General features: G+C 39.4%; 1 long non-coding RNA gene and 1 pseudogene across 1 annotated transcript; one reads left to right on the plus strand and one right to left on the minus strand.

The window, feature by feature from the left end:
• Positions 1–549: 549 nt before the first annotated feature.
• LOC120720388 lies at positions 550–8753 on the minus strand (annotated as a pseudogene).
• Positions 5838–8658, plus strand: LOC120720403. The gene is made up of 2 exons (XR_005692925.1): positions 5838–6362; positions 6523–8658. It is a non-coding gene; the product is annotated as an uncharacterized LOC120720403 (long non-coding RNA).
• Positions 8754–20553: the final 11800 nt, after the last annotated feature.

A 20553-nucleotide genomic window follows, 5' to 3' on the forward strand; every position in this document is an offset into this window, starting at 1 on the left:
TTTTTGTGTTTCTTTTTATCGCTGTATAACTGATTTTAATTGAAAGCCTGCGTGCGCTAGTACCGCTTGCCACGAGTTCCCAGAATCCTTTGCGGTTCTACCCGTGAATGACGTCACATTTTCGATCTCTATATAATATGCATGTTAAATTTTATATTTGGGGTAAAATATCAAGTCTTTTCAAGTAAACCGGTTCAAGTCCAATTCAAGTCCCAGGTCATTGGTGTAAAAGTCCAAGTCAAGTCACAAGTCTTAGAACATTTTTTCAAGTCAAGTCTAAAGTCATAAAATTAATGACTCGAGTCTGACTCGAGTCCAAGTCATGTGACTCGAGTCCACACCTCTGCAGCTTTGTCAAAACAATAACTTCAAATTAACCAAACTGCCAGCTGTGCAGGTGATGAATATCATCTTGTCACCAACATTTCCAAATTTCTTTGCTGATGAAAAATTGTGAACACGTTTATACTAAAAAAAGATTGAATTTCAATGATCAGATGTCTTTAAGTGTAATGATTGACTAGCTACATGTTTCCTGGGTCTGTGTGACACTGTGGGGGTGACTATTCAGGGTAAGCACAACAGGTCCACATGCAGTGAAGGCAGCGAGTCTGTGCTGCCTTACTTTACAGGCATCTATGCATCACAATTATTTTTTGGTCGTTTAATATACAAAAATTGATTTTAAGCTTGAATACTTTAAACCCCACTTTTAAAAAATGTTCAGTTTGGCAGAATACTGGAACGTCTTTGTTGGATGTCATCATTCTGTAAAAGCAGCGATGCCCCTGTTAGATCATTATCCGCCGTTCTTAAGCTGAGAGACGTACTTGAGCTGTGGCAGCGGGATCCCCAGACCAAGTTTAGCTGCTACGTAGGCCAAAGGATAACCAGTCGCTTTACTGGCCAGAGCAGAGCTCCGTGACAGGCGGGCATTCACCTCAATGATGTAGTACTGCAACACATTATACATAGAAGATACAATTCAATCACACACATTACGGGAATTAGACCAGGAGCAGGAATACCAGCTCCCCATGCACACAAGACCTGTTTAAAGGCCTGTTCTGATACATAAAGCCTATTCATACAAATCTATTCCTGGTTTGTATGAAATGAACTTGGTCACATTGATACCTAAAACAATTTTCTTTTAAAACTTATTGAACTAGGATTTACATAGCAAAGACTTTTTACAACCTTGTTTTGGAGCCAAAACAGTAAATGTAAGCCGTTGACATACCTGGCTGTTACATTATCTGCAGATCCAGCCGCTCACTCTGTACATCCTATAGCCATATAAACTGTATATACTTCAAGTCATGTTACCACCCATGCTTATTTCAATATACGTACACTTTCTGTACTATTCATTACAGCATGTCACTGGCTTTAAAATAAGGAAATGCAAAACAGATCCACTTTATAGGTGAACACAGTCCTATTTGTGCTTTTCATCACCCAGGTCTTCACATATATGCTTACCTGTTCAGATTCGGGGTTAAGAGCGTACTGGATGTTACACTCTCCCACGATGCCGAGATGTCTGATGACTTTATAATGGCCGTGTTTCTCAGCATGTTGTACTCGCGGTCATTAAGCGTCTGACTGGGAGCCACTACAATGGATTCCCCAGTGTGGATACCCAGTGGGTCGATGTTCTCCATATTACACACCTAAACAAGAGGAAACAACAGCCACTTTAAATCACCCTCAGTTTTTTTTAGTGAGTATAAACTGTTTGTTCTCTGGTCTCCTTTTACTCACAGTCACACAGTTGTCATAGGCGTCCCGGACCACCTCGTACTCAATCTCCTTCCAGCCTTTCAGGGATTTATCCACCAGCACCTGAGAGGTGTGAGCGAATGCTGCCGTTACCAGAGAGGTCAGCTCCTCTGTTGTTGGCAAAACCGGAGCAGAGGCCTCCGAGAGCGAACGCTGAACGAACCAAGACGGGGTAGCCAAGACGCTCAGCAGCTGCCACCGCCTACAGCAGAGTTAATCAGATAAATTTAGACTTCACTGGGGCAAAAAACAATCCAGAAGCTATTAATTTATAAGCGAACACGTCTCCTCACCTGTTCCACCGACAGAGCTGCTTCACTGGGAGCTACATGCTCATTGGTCTCTTCCATTTTCTCCACAAAGATTTTCCTGTCTTCGGTCATCTCAATGGAGGAAACAGGAGTTCCCAGAACCTGCACTTTATATTTCTCCAGAACGCCCAGCTTGGTCAGCTCTACACCGCAGTTCAGAGCAGTCTGACCTCCAAAAGTCAGCAGGACGCCGTCCGGGCGCTCATTTTTTATCACCTGTAACAACAAGATGTAATGACACGAAGCACTCACAACACATGAAAATGAGACAAACAGCTCTGTGGATTTCACACTGGGAATTTCATCCCGTCCAAGACATTTGGAAGTCTGCAACTGAACTAAAAGCAGCTTAAGTGATCTTTTATTTTTTACTGTTTTAGCCTTTTAGCCTCTTCGTTTCCACTCTATACTGCCGTATGATGGATGCAGGTAGAAAGCTGAGCAGGGATTTTTATATCTTTGAGCCAGCACATTTTTACAGAAACGTATTATGAACACTGAAATTTAAAAAGAAATAAAAATAATAACATAAACTACATTAAATAAACCTGGGCAAAGAAGGTAAAAATCTGAGGGAATATTTGTCCTCAAACTTGTTTCTTTTCATTATCATTATTAATCCGCACTCTTATTTTTCCTCTCTTACTAATTAATTACTGGCTGTTGTCTCTATATTGCATCTATATAAAAACCAGAGTGGAGCAACAAGCTCTCTTTAGTCCACCAGCACCACCCTTTATCTTACATGATGACTTCCATGGAGCCGTGGATTTAAGGGCTGCAACACAAAGCTTGTGTTTTGCCTTTGCTTTTAAACACTTGTGCTGCATTCAAGTGTTCAACCAAACAAAGTGATGGACCACGTAAAAGTGTATCTTATCCACAGTAAAGAAATAAAAATAAAGGTTGTCCTAGAACCCACTGTCCCAATTCCTACAATACAGACACAAAAGAAGACTGAACTACCTTCAACAGTCACCAAAGCTTCAAACACACCTGTACAGAACTGCTCTGTGTTCTTTGGTGGGCTGTGATTATGTGAGACCCCTCAGTCTTTTAGACAAACACAATCTGGGGTCAATACTGACTGATCCGAAAAAAACAAACAACAAAACAGTTGACCTACAAATTTCACTGTGTCCACAGTTTCTCTTCTTTCATCAGTCACAGAGTTGCAACAGAGAGAATCCATACCTGAGTGACGTACTCTGCTGTAATCGGCAGAAAGTAGACTTTGTCAGCCAGATCTTTGGAGGTCTGGACAGTGGCAATGTTGGGATTGATCAACACAGTCTGGATATTCTCTTCCTTCAGAGCCTTAATAGCCTGGAAAACAGAGCAGAGTAACATCAGGAGGCACAGAAAAAAAGTCCTCTGCGTTCAAGTGTTCTTCTTTAAATCCTGAATTAACCCTCCGCTTTACACACAGCCCAAAATAAGACCAAATAGCTCCTGTTTCACAGACCTGCGAGCCGGAGTAATCAAACTCTCCAGCTTGGCCGATGGACAGTCCACCTGAGCCTAGGATGAGGACTTTTTTGGATCTGACATGCCCTTCAGCCTTTGGGGAACCAGTGAAAGTGAGGTGGTCCATCAGACGCTGCTTCACTGGAAAAATATCACACAAATTGCTACTTATTAGTCGTTACACAAGCCAGACTTACAAGGGTTTCTCTTCTTCACAGGCATAGTTACATTACTACTATTAAATACCAATTACTACTGAAAACTACAAAGTAAAGTAATTTAGAAATAAATTAATATGCACCACAACATTTAAGATGATAAAAAATGAAAGTTAAATTGGAATACCAGATTTTCCAGTGTTGCCCTCTTTATGGTCTTTCACCGTTTCAATGAAGACATCAAACAGGCCGACCAGATCTGTAGGACCAGCCATGTGCTCTGGGTGGAACTGAACACTGGATGAAAGGGACCACAAATGATTTAATTGGGTTTTTTCCGGCCAGTACAGAGGCACTTAAGGCACCAGAACCAGTCACTTCTAGAGTGAATCACCACTGGACTCCATCTTTCACCGACTGTTACCTGAACAGAGGCTTTGTGTTGTGTACGATGCCCTCGTTGGTGTGGTCGTTAGCATTTGTGAAGAGCACGTCCCAGTCTTTGGGCAAAGTGTCAGGGTCGACAGCGAAGCCGTGATTCTGACTGGTGATGAAGCAGCGCTCTGTCCCATTATGGATGCACGGTTGGTTGTGTCCACGGTTACCGTACCTGAGAAACAAGAGGAAATAACACACTAATTAAAAGATGGATAAAAGACATTTCCCACGGTTAACAAAATCTATAATTATACATTTAGCTTAACCAAGGTGCCCTCTAATGAGGCATTATTATAGCAGAAGCTTTAATTGTCACGGCTGCCGAGGCGAGCCGCGTGGAGTTGGAAGAAGGACCCAAGATGCAGGCAGTGGATGAGATACCGGTGGTTTTATTTACAGAGGTGTAGTGGCAAACAAACAGTGGGGCATAACAAATAACTAAATACACCTAAACTGGGAGAACTAAAAATAACAGACCTGGGAGCATATGACAACAGGATGAGAAGCAGCCGAGGAACAGGACACCGTGGAACACAGGGTAACAGACTGACACAGAGTTACACAGACAAACCAGCAACAGGCAGGAGAACACACAGGGCTTAAATACACACACCAGTAATCAGGGGATGAGAAACAGGAGGGCAACACAGCTGGGAGGAATCTGAGCTGACGGAACAGGGGAAACGTAAACTGAGCACACTCACATATGACACAGACCTTCACAATAAAACAGGAAACTCAGACACATGGAACCAGACAAGACATTGAACTAAACAGACAGATTCACAAACAGATGGGGTGACACCATAGACAGACAGATACAGACGCGGACTCAGAGGCAGACTGAATATAACACAGAACTTAAACAATCATCATCAAGAAAATGATAACGAACTAAAAGCGCTGGGTCACCGACCCAGGACCATGACATTAATTAACTTGGCCTTTAGATTGTTCATCCAGGTACAGACAAAGCACATTTTAGGACGACTTGTTTGACACTTGTAGTCTTTCAGAAAGAATCTCCACAAACAACCTGTAATCTGTCTGATGGGATGCCAGCCACATTCCAGCAGGACACATGCTGCCCACTCCGACCTTCAGACTCAGCCTGATAAAGCTGCCATCGGCAAAGTCTCCCATAATAGATATGGCTACAGAATTTGGCAGACGTGTTTATTCAGCCTTTTTCATAACAACGACGCTCAATCCAACCCTCTAGTGATCATAAGGGAGACGCCAGAGTGCTGAGAACAGCAAAAATCTGCATTTCACAAAGAAAGTGAGAGCGTGTTATACAGTACAAATAAAATGTTCACGTTTCTCCAACGTTGTCTTCCCAACAGTTTCACCGGATGGCCAGGAAGCGTTCGCAGTGTCTTCTCGGGCGCTTCTCTGGTGCTGATAATTGGCGTCTGTCTTGTGTCAGTGACGTAAAAGACGGATTTAATGCGACACGACCATTCAAACAGCAGTCGCTTTCTGAAACATCGGATATGTATCGGATTCAGTACCACATACGAAAGTGACCCAGATCGGATTTGAAAATATCGGATTTGTGCCGTTCACACGGTCAAACCATGATCGGATATGGGTCGCATAGGGTCAGAAAAATCGGATTTGATGCGCTTTCGCCTGCAGTGTGAACGTAGCCTTAGTTATCCATGTCCCAGTTTAGTTTTCCATACCATTCTGCAATAAAGCAGCTTTTTGAGTTTAATTTCATTGTCGTGAGTTTTGCATTTGGGTCCTTCTCCTGCCTGTACACAGCCAAAACATGACACAATGATCCTGCCAAGAAGGCTTGCAAAATATGAGGACGTCCTATTTCACAACTTTAAGACAAGTCCACATCTACACTAGAACATACAGTGAGTTCTTCATTCACATGTGCTCACCCTTTCCACCAAAGGTCATGAAATTCAGCTTCTGACCAGCTGTTCTCACAACAGTGCAGCTGTGGGGCCGGAGTAAAAAGATGGAGCAAAGGTAACTTAAACAAATTTAAATAAAATGTTTTCACACCATCCACCTTCACAAAAATTTCACTCTGGATCTTTTTTTGTTGTTGCTCATGAAGGATATTTTTTTCTTGTGCTTTTAAATCACTTGCTGTTTAGTCCAGCTCCAGCTAACAACACCAGAGCAAGCACTGGCTAACAAGCCTGCGGAAGGGTTTCGAATTTATTACAAAGAGAAAGAGGTGTGTTAAATTGAAGAAATTAGTAATCATGTTAAGTTTACAGGACTGAAAATAATTGAATACATTTTTCTTATAATGGAGCACCATTACTTTTTGATAGTAAACGTTGGTAAAAGTTTAAAATCACTTAAGAATCAAAGTTTAACAATTTATCTTTCAGGTTACGGAGGTGTTGAGTTTGAGGTACTCACTTCATCTTGTAGGTCTTGGCTCCAATGACCAGAGAGAGCAGCTGGTGTCCGAGACAGATGCCAAAAACTGGCTTTGGTTGGTCCACAGAGATCACCTTCCTCACGTTGTTGATGGTGGCCTGACAGAGCTGGGGATCCCCGGGACCATTACTGACGAACAAACCATCAAAATCTGGAAAAAGATGAGAAACAATCATTTATGTAACCACTGATAAAAGTGGTACGAGTTCCCCTGAAAAAAATCCCCGACATAGCGCGCGTTCCTGACCGGCGGTGTCCAGCGGGTGGTCCCAGGGTACGACAGTAACACGGGCTCCTCTCTGAGCCAGGCAGCGGATCTGGTTGTACTTGATGCCACAGTCCACCACTGTGATACGAAAGCTGCCGCTATGATTGAACACTTTTGGCTCCTGGAGACAACCAAACAGAGAAACATCTAAATATCTGACAGGCACAAAACAAGCAGCAAGCTACCTGCTAAACAATATGTTTTGAGACAACTACAGACAAAAGCTTTTTATTTAGTTTAAAACCTCTTACTTGAGCTGAAGTGTGAGCGCTAAACTTTTCCTATGTTTTAGAGCTTTAAAAAAAACCTTCACAAAATTAGGTCCACAGATCAAATCTCCAAGTTTCTAGTTTATCAGTAACATAAATAACGCCCTCCATTAGCACTCGAGAGCTGGCAGAGCTTCGATGGGACTGTAACAAAACTCCTGGTGGGTTACCTTCATGGAGACCTCTCGGACCAGGTTCCTCTTGTCGGGATTATCGAAGGGAATACTTTCCTCAGGAGTCCCGTCCACTATCAGCTTCCCCAACATGGTCCCCTTCTCTCGGATCTTTTTGGTCAAGCAGCGGGTGTCAACACCTGAAGAAAATGGAAACAGTTTGTAGCATTAAATTGAAAAGCTTGCATCTGATTATTTTATGCATTAATATATATTACAGATGCTGAGCAGTTTTCCAATTAAATTACGCCCATTTTTATTCTGGGTTTCTGACCTTGTAATCCAGGAATGCCTTGCTCTTTGAGCCACTGGTCCAGTGACTTGGCTGAACTCCAGTGACTGGGACTTTCAGACAGTTCTCCAATAATCAAAGCAGCAGCGTGGATCTTGTATGACTCAAACCACTGAACAAGACAACAACAGATGAGACAGTGTGTTTTATCAGAGTTAAGACTTCTTTCATTCAGATAAAACCGTCCCACAGAAGAAAAGAAGAAAAATCCTGACTCGCTTTTCCACTTTAAATATGTTAATAAGTTTGCAAATTAATTTTCACCTGGAGTTTAAATAACCGCTTACCTTGCTCAGCCCGAACTCTCCCTCTTCATCCATTGGCACACCATAGTTGCCAACCAGAGGGTAAGTGAGGGTCAGCAGCTGGCAGCGGTAGGATGGATCAGTAAGAGCCTCGGGGTATCCCACCATCCCCGTCTGAAACACTAAACACACAAAACATTCTTGAGTACATCATATCAACTACAAGAGCTTAAATCTGCCAGACAGTTAATAATAATTAGGTTTTTTCTTTACAGTCAGAGAATATTAGCAAACTGAGTTCTTTTCTTTTTAATGCACACTGATGCACTTTCAATAACAATGAAACTCTTATGGTTTAGGACTTGGATGACTTTTTATCTAATAATTATGATTCTCTCATATTTAGTGCAATTATATCTTTGTATCTCAAGTGTTGTATCTCATGAGACGATATCCAATTTTTTTCTTGTAGTTCATAATAAACAGTCTCATTATTAAGACATCCCATATTACCTGATATTAAAATTATTTCAGTCGTTGCTGTTGGAAAATACAGATAAATGTGGAGTCTCTTGTAGTCTGAGTGATCACTCAGACTAGAAAGTGCATTAATTACCAGTATTTCCTATTTGATTAACATGAACTCATGCGGCATCTTTAACTGTCTACATATGATGACTGTTTATTGAGAACGAAATGTGTTTTTCGATCTCTATAGTCGATTATTTTATTGTGTTCTACCTACTTGTGTTTCTGTAATAAACGTTTGAAGGGATTATAACACCTGGCTGGAATACAGTCGCATTCCACCCGGGTATACGTCCTCCATCCAGCATACGCTTACATTTTTATTTATCATTTTAACGTTGCGTGACTCATCTCTGCAGTCACGCATACTGAATGTGAAAATCTGACATGATCCAAAATCACTATTATCTTATCTTTAATTCGGCATGCTTATTACGACACAGCAAGCAGTTTCCTAGTCACATCTGCCCAGTGTTGGGTAAGTTACTTTAAAATAGTAACTTAGTTACATTACTAGTTACTTCTCTCAAAAGTAACTCAGTTACTTCAAGTTACTCGTTACTTTCAAAGTAACTAGTTACTAGGGAAAGTAACTTTGGTTTTACTCAGAATTCTCTTGTTAATGTGTTTCTTCCATAACTTTGCCAGTCTTCTAGCTTGCTTACTTGCCACAAGTGCACTGTGCCACCTACCAATAGAAAGGAAAAGATAATGTGCATATTTCCACGAGAGAAATCCCATGCCTGGACCGTCATTGACTGCTGCCATGATTCTAGCCTACGTCACAGCGTCATGTGCGCCTTTTACATCCAACACAAAAACTGCAGTTGTGGTGCTTTCGATTGTACTCAGAACTCGGAAATTCTGCCTTCTGAATAGGAAGATGTAGGTAACACCAGACTGCAGGTGAGCTGCATACAGGGCTGGACTGGGACAGAAAATTGGCCCGGACATTTTGACTAGAGACTGGCCCACCATTATAGGAAAAATCATAAAGCCTTTGAATGAAAATAAACACTGTTGTGACAGTGATGTACACTGTTCTGATGGTATATATTAGGGCTGGGCGATATGACCCAAAATTCATATCTCGATATTTTTTACCTAGATGGCGATATAAGATATATATCTCGATTTTTTTTTTTTAAAGCCATAAAGTAAGAACAAAAAGAGAGTTCTTAGTCAAAGCTGTGTCCCAGATGTCACACAGGCACTTTTATTAACATAGAGCATAGATGCAGAGGTGTGGACTCGAGTCACATGACTTGGACTCGAGTCAGACTCGAGTCATTAATTTTATGACTTTAGACTTGACTTGAAAAAATGTTCTAAGACTTGTGACTTGACTTGGACTTTTACACCAGTGACCTGGGACTTGAATTGGACTTGAACCGGTTTACTTGAAAAGACTTGATATTTTACCCCAAATATAAAATTTAACATGCATATTATATAGAGATCGAAAATGTGACGTCATTCACGGGTAGAACCGCAAAGGATTCTGGGAACTCGTGGCAAGCGGTACTAGCGCACGCAGGCTTTCAATTAAAATCAGTTATACAGCGATAAAAAGAAACACAAAAATGTCAAGAAGCTGTTGTATTATTAACTGCAATAGCCGGTCGCATGACAGCCACGGGAAGCCGACGGGTAAAGAGATCGGTTGTTATCGGATTACGTCGTTGAAGAGAAATTGTTCAAGCCATGTTTCCGAAGTAACAAAGAGGCGATGGATGGCCTGGATTGCAGCCATTCAAAGATCAAATATAACGTCCCAGAACACTCCAGCTCACAGGTTAGTCTGCTCCAAGCATTTACACGAAGGTCAGTGTTTTTTAGTAGTTAACACGTCATTTTCATAACATAATTAGTGATATAGGTTACAAGCAAGTCTGGCGCTGAACAGAAATGGTCGCGCTATGCTCCTTTATTTATTGTGCATAAATAGTGAATTGTCCTGACACAATATTGCGTTTCGCTTCTGTTATTATGGTACATTGACAAAAACATACTTTTATTCACAGGATAAAACAGGTTTTTTGTATCACTAATTGCCCAGTACGATTACAGCATACAATATTGTTGTCACTGCTACATTTCTGTGATGGGTACCAGAAATTATTTCCACCACTAATTAATTACCGTTGAGCTCAAAGGTCCTATTAATAAACTGTTAAGGAATGTGTATTTATGACGACAATTTGTGAGACTGGTAAACTTATGATACGTACGACGGTCTTTCGTTCTACACGGTGCATTTCAAGGTCCTGTACCCATCCGTCGGTAAACTGTACCTGGGCTTGTTGCAGTGACCTGAAGTTACTAAACTTCATGAGTGTATGCACTCACTCCAAGAACCGTATGATTATAAATATGCATATAAATATGCTAAGATAGCTGACTTCATCTAACTAGCAAATGTTGTCCAGGCTATGTTGGTGATACAGTTTTTTCTTTTTTCTTTTTTTTTTTTCTTTTTTTTTTTAAATGTGTATGATATTTTTGTCATGCGATTTTAAAGCTGGTCCTACAACCGCGTCCAAGAATAACATGCAGCTTATCTCAGAACTGTCTTATTCTTGGAGCTAGGTTTAATTGAGCTGCATTTTAAAGAGGTGCAATTTCACAATTTGTGTATATTTTCTACGTTCACTATTTTGTCATGTGTTGAGAAAAACACAGATTTAAAAATTACATGGTCTAATATTTACATTTAGCATATAACTGCAACATGCTTTTTTTTTCGTTTTCTTTTTAAAGACTCGAAAGGACTTGAAATTCAAAATTTCAGACTTGTGACTTTACTTGGACTTTTACACCAGTGACTTGAGACTCGACTCTGACTTACCTGACATTACTTGAGACTTGACTTGAGACTTGCAAAACAATGACTTGGTCCCACCTCTGTTTACTTGTTGGTGCCTTGCAGGAGGAGCCTGGGCCCGGTGGCGGCTGCAGGAGGAGCCTGGGCCCGGTGGCGGCTGCAGGAAGAGCCTGGGCCCGGTGGCGGCTGCAGGAAGAGCCTGGGCCCGGTGGCCAACTATCAGCTTGCAGAAACCGTTAACCGCTCGCAGGGCAGGTGAAATGGACTGTCCTTGCATGAAACAAGTGAGTCTGATGCCTTTTTCCCCAGCCATCTGACTGTTATTGTTTTGTGTAATATTTAGCTGTCATATAGTAAATCTAATCAGGGACTTTTCTTTTTATGATTGTAAGTATTTATTTTATTACAGTTACTATTTTGCATCATTTTGTTGTTTTTTTGTTTTTAAAGCTTTTACAATGCTTCATCATGCGCTTTCATGAGGTGACGTATCTGATAATGAGTTTTTTGGTGTTCTGATAATCTTAGTTTCTAAATGTGCCAAATGTAGTGTTTGTAATTCAATAAACTTTCATGGGAGAAAAAAAAAAAAGAAGTGTTTCAGGAAACCATAATAAAAAGTATAAAATACTGAAATGCCTATTATGGATATATTTGATATCAAGAAGAAGACAGATGTGTCGGTCGCGACACATGTTTGTTTCATATCAAAATGTGAAGAGACAACATAAAAGCAACAGGTGTTACTGTATTCTATCAGAACTGGATCCAGCAGAAATGTATGAACCTGTTAATGTGTTTCTTTTGCTTTTTTTTTTTTTTTTCAGAATGGCCTTAATGAAATTGACCAATAACCGGCCTGAGACGCCGTACTTCAGGCCCCCACCCATTCACATCCGGGTGTTAAAATCTTGCAACCAGCTAAAGGTGATTCAATTCAATTTTATTTATATAGCAGCAAATCACAGACACACAGGAGGATCAGCTGGGATATCCAAGATGGAGGGGTCAAACCACTGTTAACCAAAAAAAATACGGTGGCAACAATCACTGACGGAGAGACAGTGGCAAAAATTACTTTGTTTGAAGAATTCTCATCCAAAGTCAAAGAGGGCATGTCTTATATGATGAGGGGACATGAGCTGAGGGGCCAAGCGCCCCCTTATCTAATCAACATTACGGCGAGGACACCGTTTTTTAAAGCTCCTGCCCTTGCAGTCACAGAGGCCCTCATCACAAAGGCAGAGGAGCTTCTTAATCCACCTTCCCCAGCCAACACCATTGAAGATGAGCCCAACGTTTGGAGGGCTTATTATAGTGGAAGGGGAGGTTCTGGAGGTAAATATTTGTGGTTCCATCAGAACTGATATTGCTTTAGGTTTTCAAAGAAACCATTACTTTTTTGTCTTTAAAAGTAAAAATAATAATTTTTGTTGTTGTTGTCGTCAAACAAACACAAAATTGTGAGAACAAGATCAACCGCTATTATTTTGTAAATGGTTGTAGATTTATCATTAACAACAATAATAAAATAATAGATGTAGTAAGTCAAGAAAGAAGCACCTAGATGTACACACACAGATTTATGCAATCACTATAACTGACATTATATTTTAATTGAATTTTCAGTGTTCTGCAGTGAGGAAGGTTTTCGCAGGCAAACAACAGGTGCCTATACGAACGCTCCAGCTAAAGCAGGTAATGGTGCAACTAAAGTGAAGTATTGAAAATGGTGAAAATAGGCATATTTGAGATTTGTATTAGTTAATGAATAAATCTTTCTTTTTTTTTTTTTTTTTTTTTTTTTTTTTTTTTTTTTTTTTTTTTGTGTCCCGTTTGGATCTATAGCCATCAGAATTGTTGTCTTAAGGCCAAGAAAGATGCCAAGCGGATTTATTTTACCAAGTGGATCGTCATGGCCTTGCCATATTGGTCCATTTGATTGACCTTTATTATAATTATGAATTTATTTTATTTTCAGTTGCTACAAACGGGACAGACATGACTGGAGGATAGGACAGGGAGAAAGAATGAAAGAAAGAGAGGGAGAGAAAGAAAACCAAATGGGAGAAGAGACGGTGAGAAGGGGGGGAAGAAAGAAAAAAAAAAAAAAAAAAAGAAAAAAAAAAAAAAGAACAAAACTCCTGGGTCACCTGTATGGAGAAAAAAAACAGAAGAGAAAGCAAACAACAAAGAGCAACATAATAAATAAAAAAAAAAACGGCACCATCACAATAAACTAGCTAGCAGTAGATATCAGTAGATACTAAATAATAAACGATATTGTGCAGCACGCAAGATAGACAGCGCACAATGTGCTTTGAGGCAGCAGCCAAGAAAGCTGTAGTCCGCGTCTGTGAATACCCGTGTGTACACCTGTGTGCATACCTGTGTGGATCAGCATGCTTGCATTCCAAAGGTTTCTCCATGTAACGATCTGCTAGGGAGTGTGGGGAGCCACAGCCCCGTCCTCCAGGGCATGAAGCAGGTATGGAGGAGATCAAAACTCCAGACATCCAGAGGCCCCCAGAACACAAGAGACCAAGGAAGACCAACAGAGGGGCAGCCGCGCCACTGTCCCAGTAAGAGCTGAGGAGAGTCCCAGATGAGGGCTCACTCAGCAGCCGCGGAGCAGAAGCCAGGGGGAGTTGCAGTGACGCGCCCGTGAGCTCCGCCGGCAGCCAGCTGTGCCTGAGTGACCGAGCCCCAGGCCGAGAGGCCGGGGGCACCCCACCTCTGAAGTGGCCCGAGCGAGCCCCAGGCTCCAGGCCCCGATAAGCGGCCGCCAAGGAGTGAGCCGGTGTGTACCCGGACGCCCACCCCCAGACACAAAGAACCACCAACGCACCGACACCTGAGGGAGTCCGCCACTGGCAGGGGAAGTGGTGGTGGGTGGAGATAGGCCTCCAAACCTTGGAGGGCCTGAGATGTCCCCAGAGAGGTGGCGTCTGATACCCAACCTGACATATAGACACAGACATACAGGCACACACAGACACAAACATCCATTCCCACCCTCATGCTCTCATATGCACTTACTCCACACTCAACCAACATGGAGACAGACATAAAGAGACGCTGTACACACGGTCACACTCCCCAAGCGTACTCTACGAACCGGGTCTAGGTACCCTTGCCCCTGGAGGGGGGAACTGCACCCAGACCCAGGTGGTGAATAAATCTTTCATTCTGTCATGTTTGTGATTTCAGGATGGGCATACCATGACTGTCTCCTTGTGGAGGGAGGCATCAATTTACAATGTTCATGTGGGAGATCAGATAAAGGTCTCCCATGTCAAAGTAAACCACTCTGCCTATGGTGTACAGCTCCAGATGACCTCCTATACTAAGATTGAGGTATGAAGAATCCATATGTTTGTACCAACATGTAATAGCAATGTCATTTACCAAAATGTTTAGAATTATAGGTGGTCCAAAAGATTGACTCTGTTCATCTGGACGTAGCGTTTTCAGGTGGGAGAAACGTTTCGTCACTCATCCACGTGACTTCTTCAGTCTCAGCGGACTGCAGGTTTCTGAGGTCTTTGATCAGGGCCCATGACAATTTGTATATTATTGATCAATGAACTGACCTTCCAGCCTATTGTTCCTTCAGTGGCAAGACAAGGCAAGTTTATTTATATAGCACAATTCAACAACAAGGTGATTCAAAGTGCTTTACAGAGACATTAAAAAACAAAAACAATAAAAAGAGCATGATTTTAAATCGATTAAAAAAAACAAAACAAAACAAAAAACAGTAGATAAAATCAGTAGTTAAAATGTAAGTTTTGAAATTTAAGCTTAAAAGTGTGGATTTGGTGCTTTATTCAAAAGCAGCTGAGAACAGGTGAGTCTTCAACCTGGATTTAAATAAACTGAGTGTTTCAGCTGATCTGAGGCTTTCTGGGAGTTTGTTCCAGATATAAGGAGCATAAAAGCTGAATGCAGCTTCTCCGTGTCTGGTTCTGACTCTAGGAACTGATAAAAGACTGGATCCAGATGACCTGAGGGATCTGGAAGGTCCATACTGGGTCAGGAGGTTACTGATGTATTTTGGTCCTAAACCATTCAGAGCTTTATAGACCAGCATCAGAACTTTAAAGTTAAGACATGCACAACCACAAGAGATTTGTTAGGCATTACTTTATTTGCAAATTAGATTATTTTCAAACATAATAAATGTCTGCTAAGACATTGAGCAGTATCAGTAAAGCACATATTAGATTTTCCAAACACATGACTTACAACAAACCTAACTTCAATTCATTTTAAAAGAGTTTTTTCTTAAATAGAATAAGTTCAAGCTTTTGCAGCTGAAAAAAAAAAGGTTTGTATGTGTGAAGGAACTTACAGAAGTGTTTCAGGATAAAAGGTGAATCAAATAGACCATTAGGACAAGGCTGGGGTGGTCAATTTGGTAAAGGAAATCCGTTGGGCATCGCCTTTAGACAATAATTCTGATGGCAAAAGAGCCAAACGGGACAGACAAAAAAAAAAAAACATAAACTTTTAATCATTGTTTCTCTGTGGGCCAAATCATCTTCCAATAACAGCTTCTCAGATTTTCTCTTGCAACACTAAATTGAGATATAATCATACATTTTTCACACTGATGAAAGATAAAAGGTTGCTTTTAGTATTTAGATTTTTCCAGGCAGTATTTAAAATTCAAATGTGAAATGCACATCCCTAGTATTTCCCTTTGCTTAAACAAAAGGTCCATCTATCCCTCAGCCGGCACCCGCCACAGTACAAGTGTCCTTGCTGTTTTGATAACTGGATCCTGAAGGGTTAACATGTCAACGGCAATTCTTTACTGCGTGTCACCAAGAGATTAATGTCAGTTGTTCCTGAACAGGCGCCCGGCCCCTCGTCGAAACCAGCAGTGACCTTGGCCGCTCCGCAGTGAATGTGAAATGACTCCAATCAATGACAACAATGGGAACAGAAGAGCACGTTTTAATTTCACTTCATCAAAACAAAGAGGCACTCCCAATAACGCTGTTACAGTCCTGCAGCCTAACTGAAGAATTCAAACTGAGTGGCATGGTTCAGGGTTTTGTTTCTTTCTTTCTTTGGGATAATGACACTAATGATTGTGGGCACAAAAAGCTGAAATGGTTTGAAATCTCATTGTGTACTTTCAGTTCTCTGTTCCCAATCCCCCAGAAGACCTTAGAGCATTTGTTTTGTATCATTTCAGTTCTAAATTATCAGACATGGTGCCAACTCACAAAGTGCAGCAGGAGAATTGTATTATAATTTTGCATGTATCTGCTCAGTGATGCAAAAGAGAGAATGCCTTTCAAGTGGTTGAGCATTACCACAATAAAATGATTCATGGCAGAGTCTGTAACTGCTCACAGTTATAGAAATAGACACCTGGTTTTACTGACTTCTCTACCTTAGTACCACAAAGTGCAATTGTTCAGTTCAGTTCAGTTCATTTTTATTTCAAACATTTCAAACATGTGCCTTCACAATCATTACAAAATATCATTCCATTATTTGTTTGAAAAGGAGTAGGCTGAAGTATTTACTTATTTGTCCCTACCCCCTCAAGTTTTACCTCTCATTCATTTAATTTTTTTTTGTCTTAAATTAAACAAACAACATATGAAACATATGAAACATATGAAGTAAAACAAAACATAACATACATAAATCAAAAACAAGAAATTAGCAAGCCCCACCACAGTATAGTTTCTTTCATATGAAAAATACAGAATGTGTATATTTGCAGATACACAAGTTATGGAAAAACAACAAACCAAATCAAAAAACAAACAAACAAACAAAAAAATAAATAACCCCAAAAAAGAACCGCAACACCATTGCCAGCAACATTAACGTCCTGGGTTAACCCCGTTTTCTTCATTCTTATACTTATTTAAAATTAGGTTTTTATATTTTACTTTAAACTGTTTTATGTTTTGACTGTCTTTTATTTCTTCTGTTAGACTGTTCCATAATTTAACTCCTGCAATTGAGATTGACATAGTTCTTAAAGTTGTTCTAGCACTTTGTATTTTTAAATTCCATTTCCCTCTTAAGTTATACCCACCTTCTCTTTCTATGAACAATTTACAGATTTCTTTGGGAAGCAATTTATTTCTTACTTTATACATTATTTGCGCTGTTTTAAGCTTCACCAAGTCTTGGAATTTAATAGCTTGCATTTTGACAAAGAGTGCATTTGTATGGTCCCTGTACCCTACATTATTTATTAATCTAATGGCCCTTTTCTGTATTATAGTTATTGTTTGTGTGTTACTTTTGTATGTGTTTCCCCAGACCTCTACACAGTAGCTCATATATGGCAGTAGTAAAGCACAGTATAAAATGTGCAGTGCTTTCTGATCCAACATATGCTTTGCTTTCCCCAGGACGGCAATGCCCCGTGCCAATTTCCCCCGAACATAAGTAATGTGTGGCTTCCAACAGAGCTTGTGGTCAATGATCACCCCAAGAAATTTTATTTCATTTACTCTTTCTAAATATACATTGTCAACACATATTTCTACTTCGATGTTTTTCTTTTGGTTTCCAAACAACATAAATTTGGTTTTATCTAGATTCAATGATAAGTTATTTATATCAAACCACTTCTTTAATATTGTTAATTCCTGTGTGATCATTTCCAAAACCTGTGGCAATTCCCCTCCTGAACACAGTATATTTGTGTCATCTGCAAATATTACAAACTTTAAAATCTCCGATACTCTGCAGATATAATTTAAGTACATAATAAACATTTTTGGACCCAGTACTGAACCTTGAGGTACTCCACAAGCTATATCCATCAAATTAGATTTATATTCATTTATTTGTTCATATTGTTGCCTATTCCCTACATAGCTTTTTAACCATTCCAAAACCACTCCCCTAAACCCGTACTTTTCCAGTTTTTTTAATAGAATTTCATGATTAACAGTATCAAACGCCTTCTTTAGATCTAAGAAAACTCCGAGCGCATACCTCTTACTATCCATACATTCCGTTATCTTTTCCATTAAATCTATCAGTGCCAAAGCTGTTGATCTGTTGCTTCTGAACCCATACTGACTATCTGTCATTAATTCATATTTTTCCACAAAACTGTCAAATCTTTTTATGAAGAGTTTTTCCAGTATCTTAGAGAACTGGGAGAGTATTGACACTGGTCTATAGTTTGTAAAATGATGTCTTTCACTGGTTTTGTAAATGGGAATAACTTTAGCAACTTTCATTTTTTGTGGAAAAACTCCTTTTTGAAACGACAAGTTGAATATATATTTTAATGGTTTTACGATACCATCAATAACTGTCTTTACCGTTACCATATCAATATCATTCCAGTCTGTACTGGTTTTGTTCTTAAGTCCTCTAACTATGTCATAAATCTCTTTCTCTTCCACTGCTCTTAAAAACATTGAGCTACTATTCCTTTCAATATTTTCACCAGTGTCCCTTTCTATTCCATCAACCTTTATTTCTTCTGCCAGTTTTGGCCCTATGTTTACGAAGAATTCATTAAAGCCATTTACTATCTCTCCCATGTTATTAATACTTCTTGTCCCTTCTATAAAGTACCCAGGGTAATCATTATTCCTTGATTCATTTTTGTTTATTCTGTTTAATACATTCCATATATCTCTTGTGTTATCTTTATTGTGTTCTAACCTTTTAATGTAATACTCTCTTTTACAGGATCTCATTATATTAGTTAATTTATTTTTGTAAGTTTTATACTTCATTTCAGTTTCTATTGTTCTCTTTTTTATGAATTCTCGATATAGGGTATTCTTTTTTTTGCTGGCATTTTGTAGTCCTTTTGTCATCCATGGTCTTCCTGCATAGTTGTGTTTCCTATTGATTTCAATTACTGGGCAGTTTTTATCAAGTAATGTGTTAAATGTTCTTAAAAATCCTTCGTAAGCTTTATTAACTTCTGTTTGTTCATATACAATATTCCAATCTTGCTTTAAAAGTTCATTTCTAAGACAATTTAAGGTCTTCTCTGTTCTTATTCTTTTGTAAATAATCTTATGTCCATCGTTATTCACTTTATAATGGCAATTATAAGATGCAAAGACTGGTAAATGGTCACTTATATCATTGATTAACAGCCCACTTTTTATCTTTCCTTCTATTATATTTGTAAATATATTATCTAATAGAGTTGCACAATGAGATGTTATTCTGGTCGGTCTTGTTATCAGTGGAAATAAACCGATGCTGTACATGGAATCAATAAATTCTTCTGTACTCTTATTATGATTTGGATTCAATAAGTCAATATTAAAGTCCCCACAAATAAACATTCTTTTCTGATTTATATTTGTAAATAAGTCCTCCATATTATCCTTAAATATCTCAATCTTAGATCCTGGTGTTCTATATATACAACTGACAATTAGGTTTTTCCTTTTTTCTATACTTATTTCCACTGATAAACATTCCATCACTCCATCAATAACAGTTGTCATTCTTCCCATTCTTTTGTACTTTAGGTTTTTATCAATGTAAAGTGCCACCCCACCTCCTTTCTTGTTGATCCTGTCTACATGAAGGAATTCATATCCATTTATTTTAAAGTCTTCTTCTTTTCCAGGAGTTATCCAGGTCTCCAATATGGCTATCACATTGAATGGCTGTTCAAACTGTGTTATGTAGTCTTTGATGGATTGAAAGTTTGCATATAAGCTTCGACTATTAAAGTGAACCATTGTTATACCCTGTTCTACCTTGAATTCCTTTTTAAGTTGCTCATTTGTATAATAATTGCATTCATTTGTCTTATTGTTAAAGAAATTACAATCAGGATCTATGTTGCTGTCATACATCAATGTCTTATTTTCAATATCTATATGAGTTGTTAGTTGAAAATTGTCAGACATCTGCGTTGGTTGAGCACTTGGACGGTCCCATCATATTTAGCACTGCTTTGCATTTATCAGTTATATTTTTCTAGTTCAGTCATCTCTTTGATGACTAGAACCTTAGCCTGCTCTGGTGTTCCATTTAACTTAATGAATATTTTACAGTCTGACATCCAAGTTGACTGTATTTTCTTCTGTTTTCTTAATATTCTTGCTTGTCTTGCAATGTCTGCATTTTTCTTGATTAGGTGTTCATTTAAATAAACATTTGTACCTTTTAGCTTTCTTCCTTGCTTGAGCAGTTCTTTTTTCTGTTTTCTATTAACAAAACGAATGATAATGGCAGGTATTTGATTTTTTCTCGGAAGAGGATGGCATCCCTCAATATTTTTACTGACCATTTCTATACCTTTGCTTTTAAAGAAGGCCATTACCTGCTCTTCCAAAGAGCGTAGCTCTTGCTCGGGTGGCTCCCCTCTCTCTGATGCTGCTACCCGTGCGTATGTCTGATGCTTG

This window comes from Simochromis diagramma, unplaced genomic scaffold, assembly GCF_900408965.1.
Source record: "Simochromis diagramma unplaced genomic scaffold, fSimDia1.1 OVJJ01000582.1, whole genome shotgun sequence".
NCBI classification, from domain to species: domain Eukaryota; kingdom Metazoa; phylum Chordata; class Actinopteri; order Cichliformes; family Cichlidae; genus Simochromis; species Simochromis diagramma.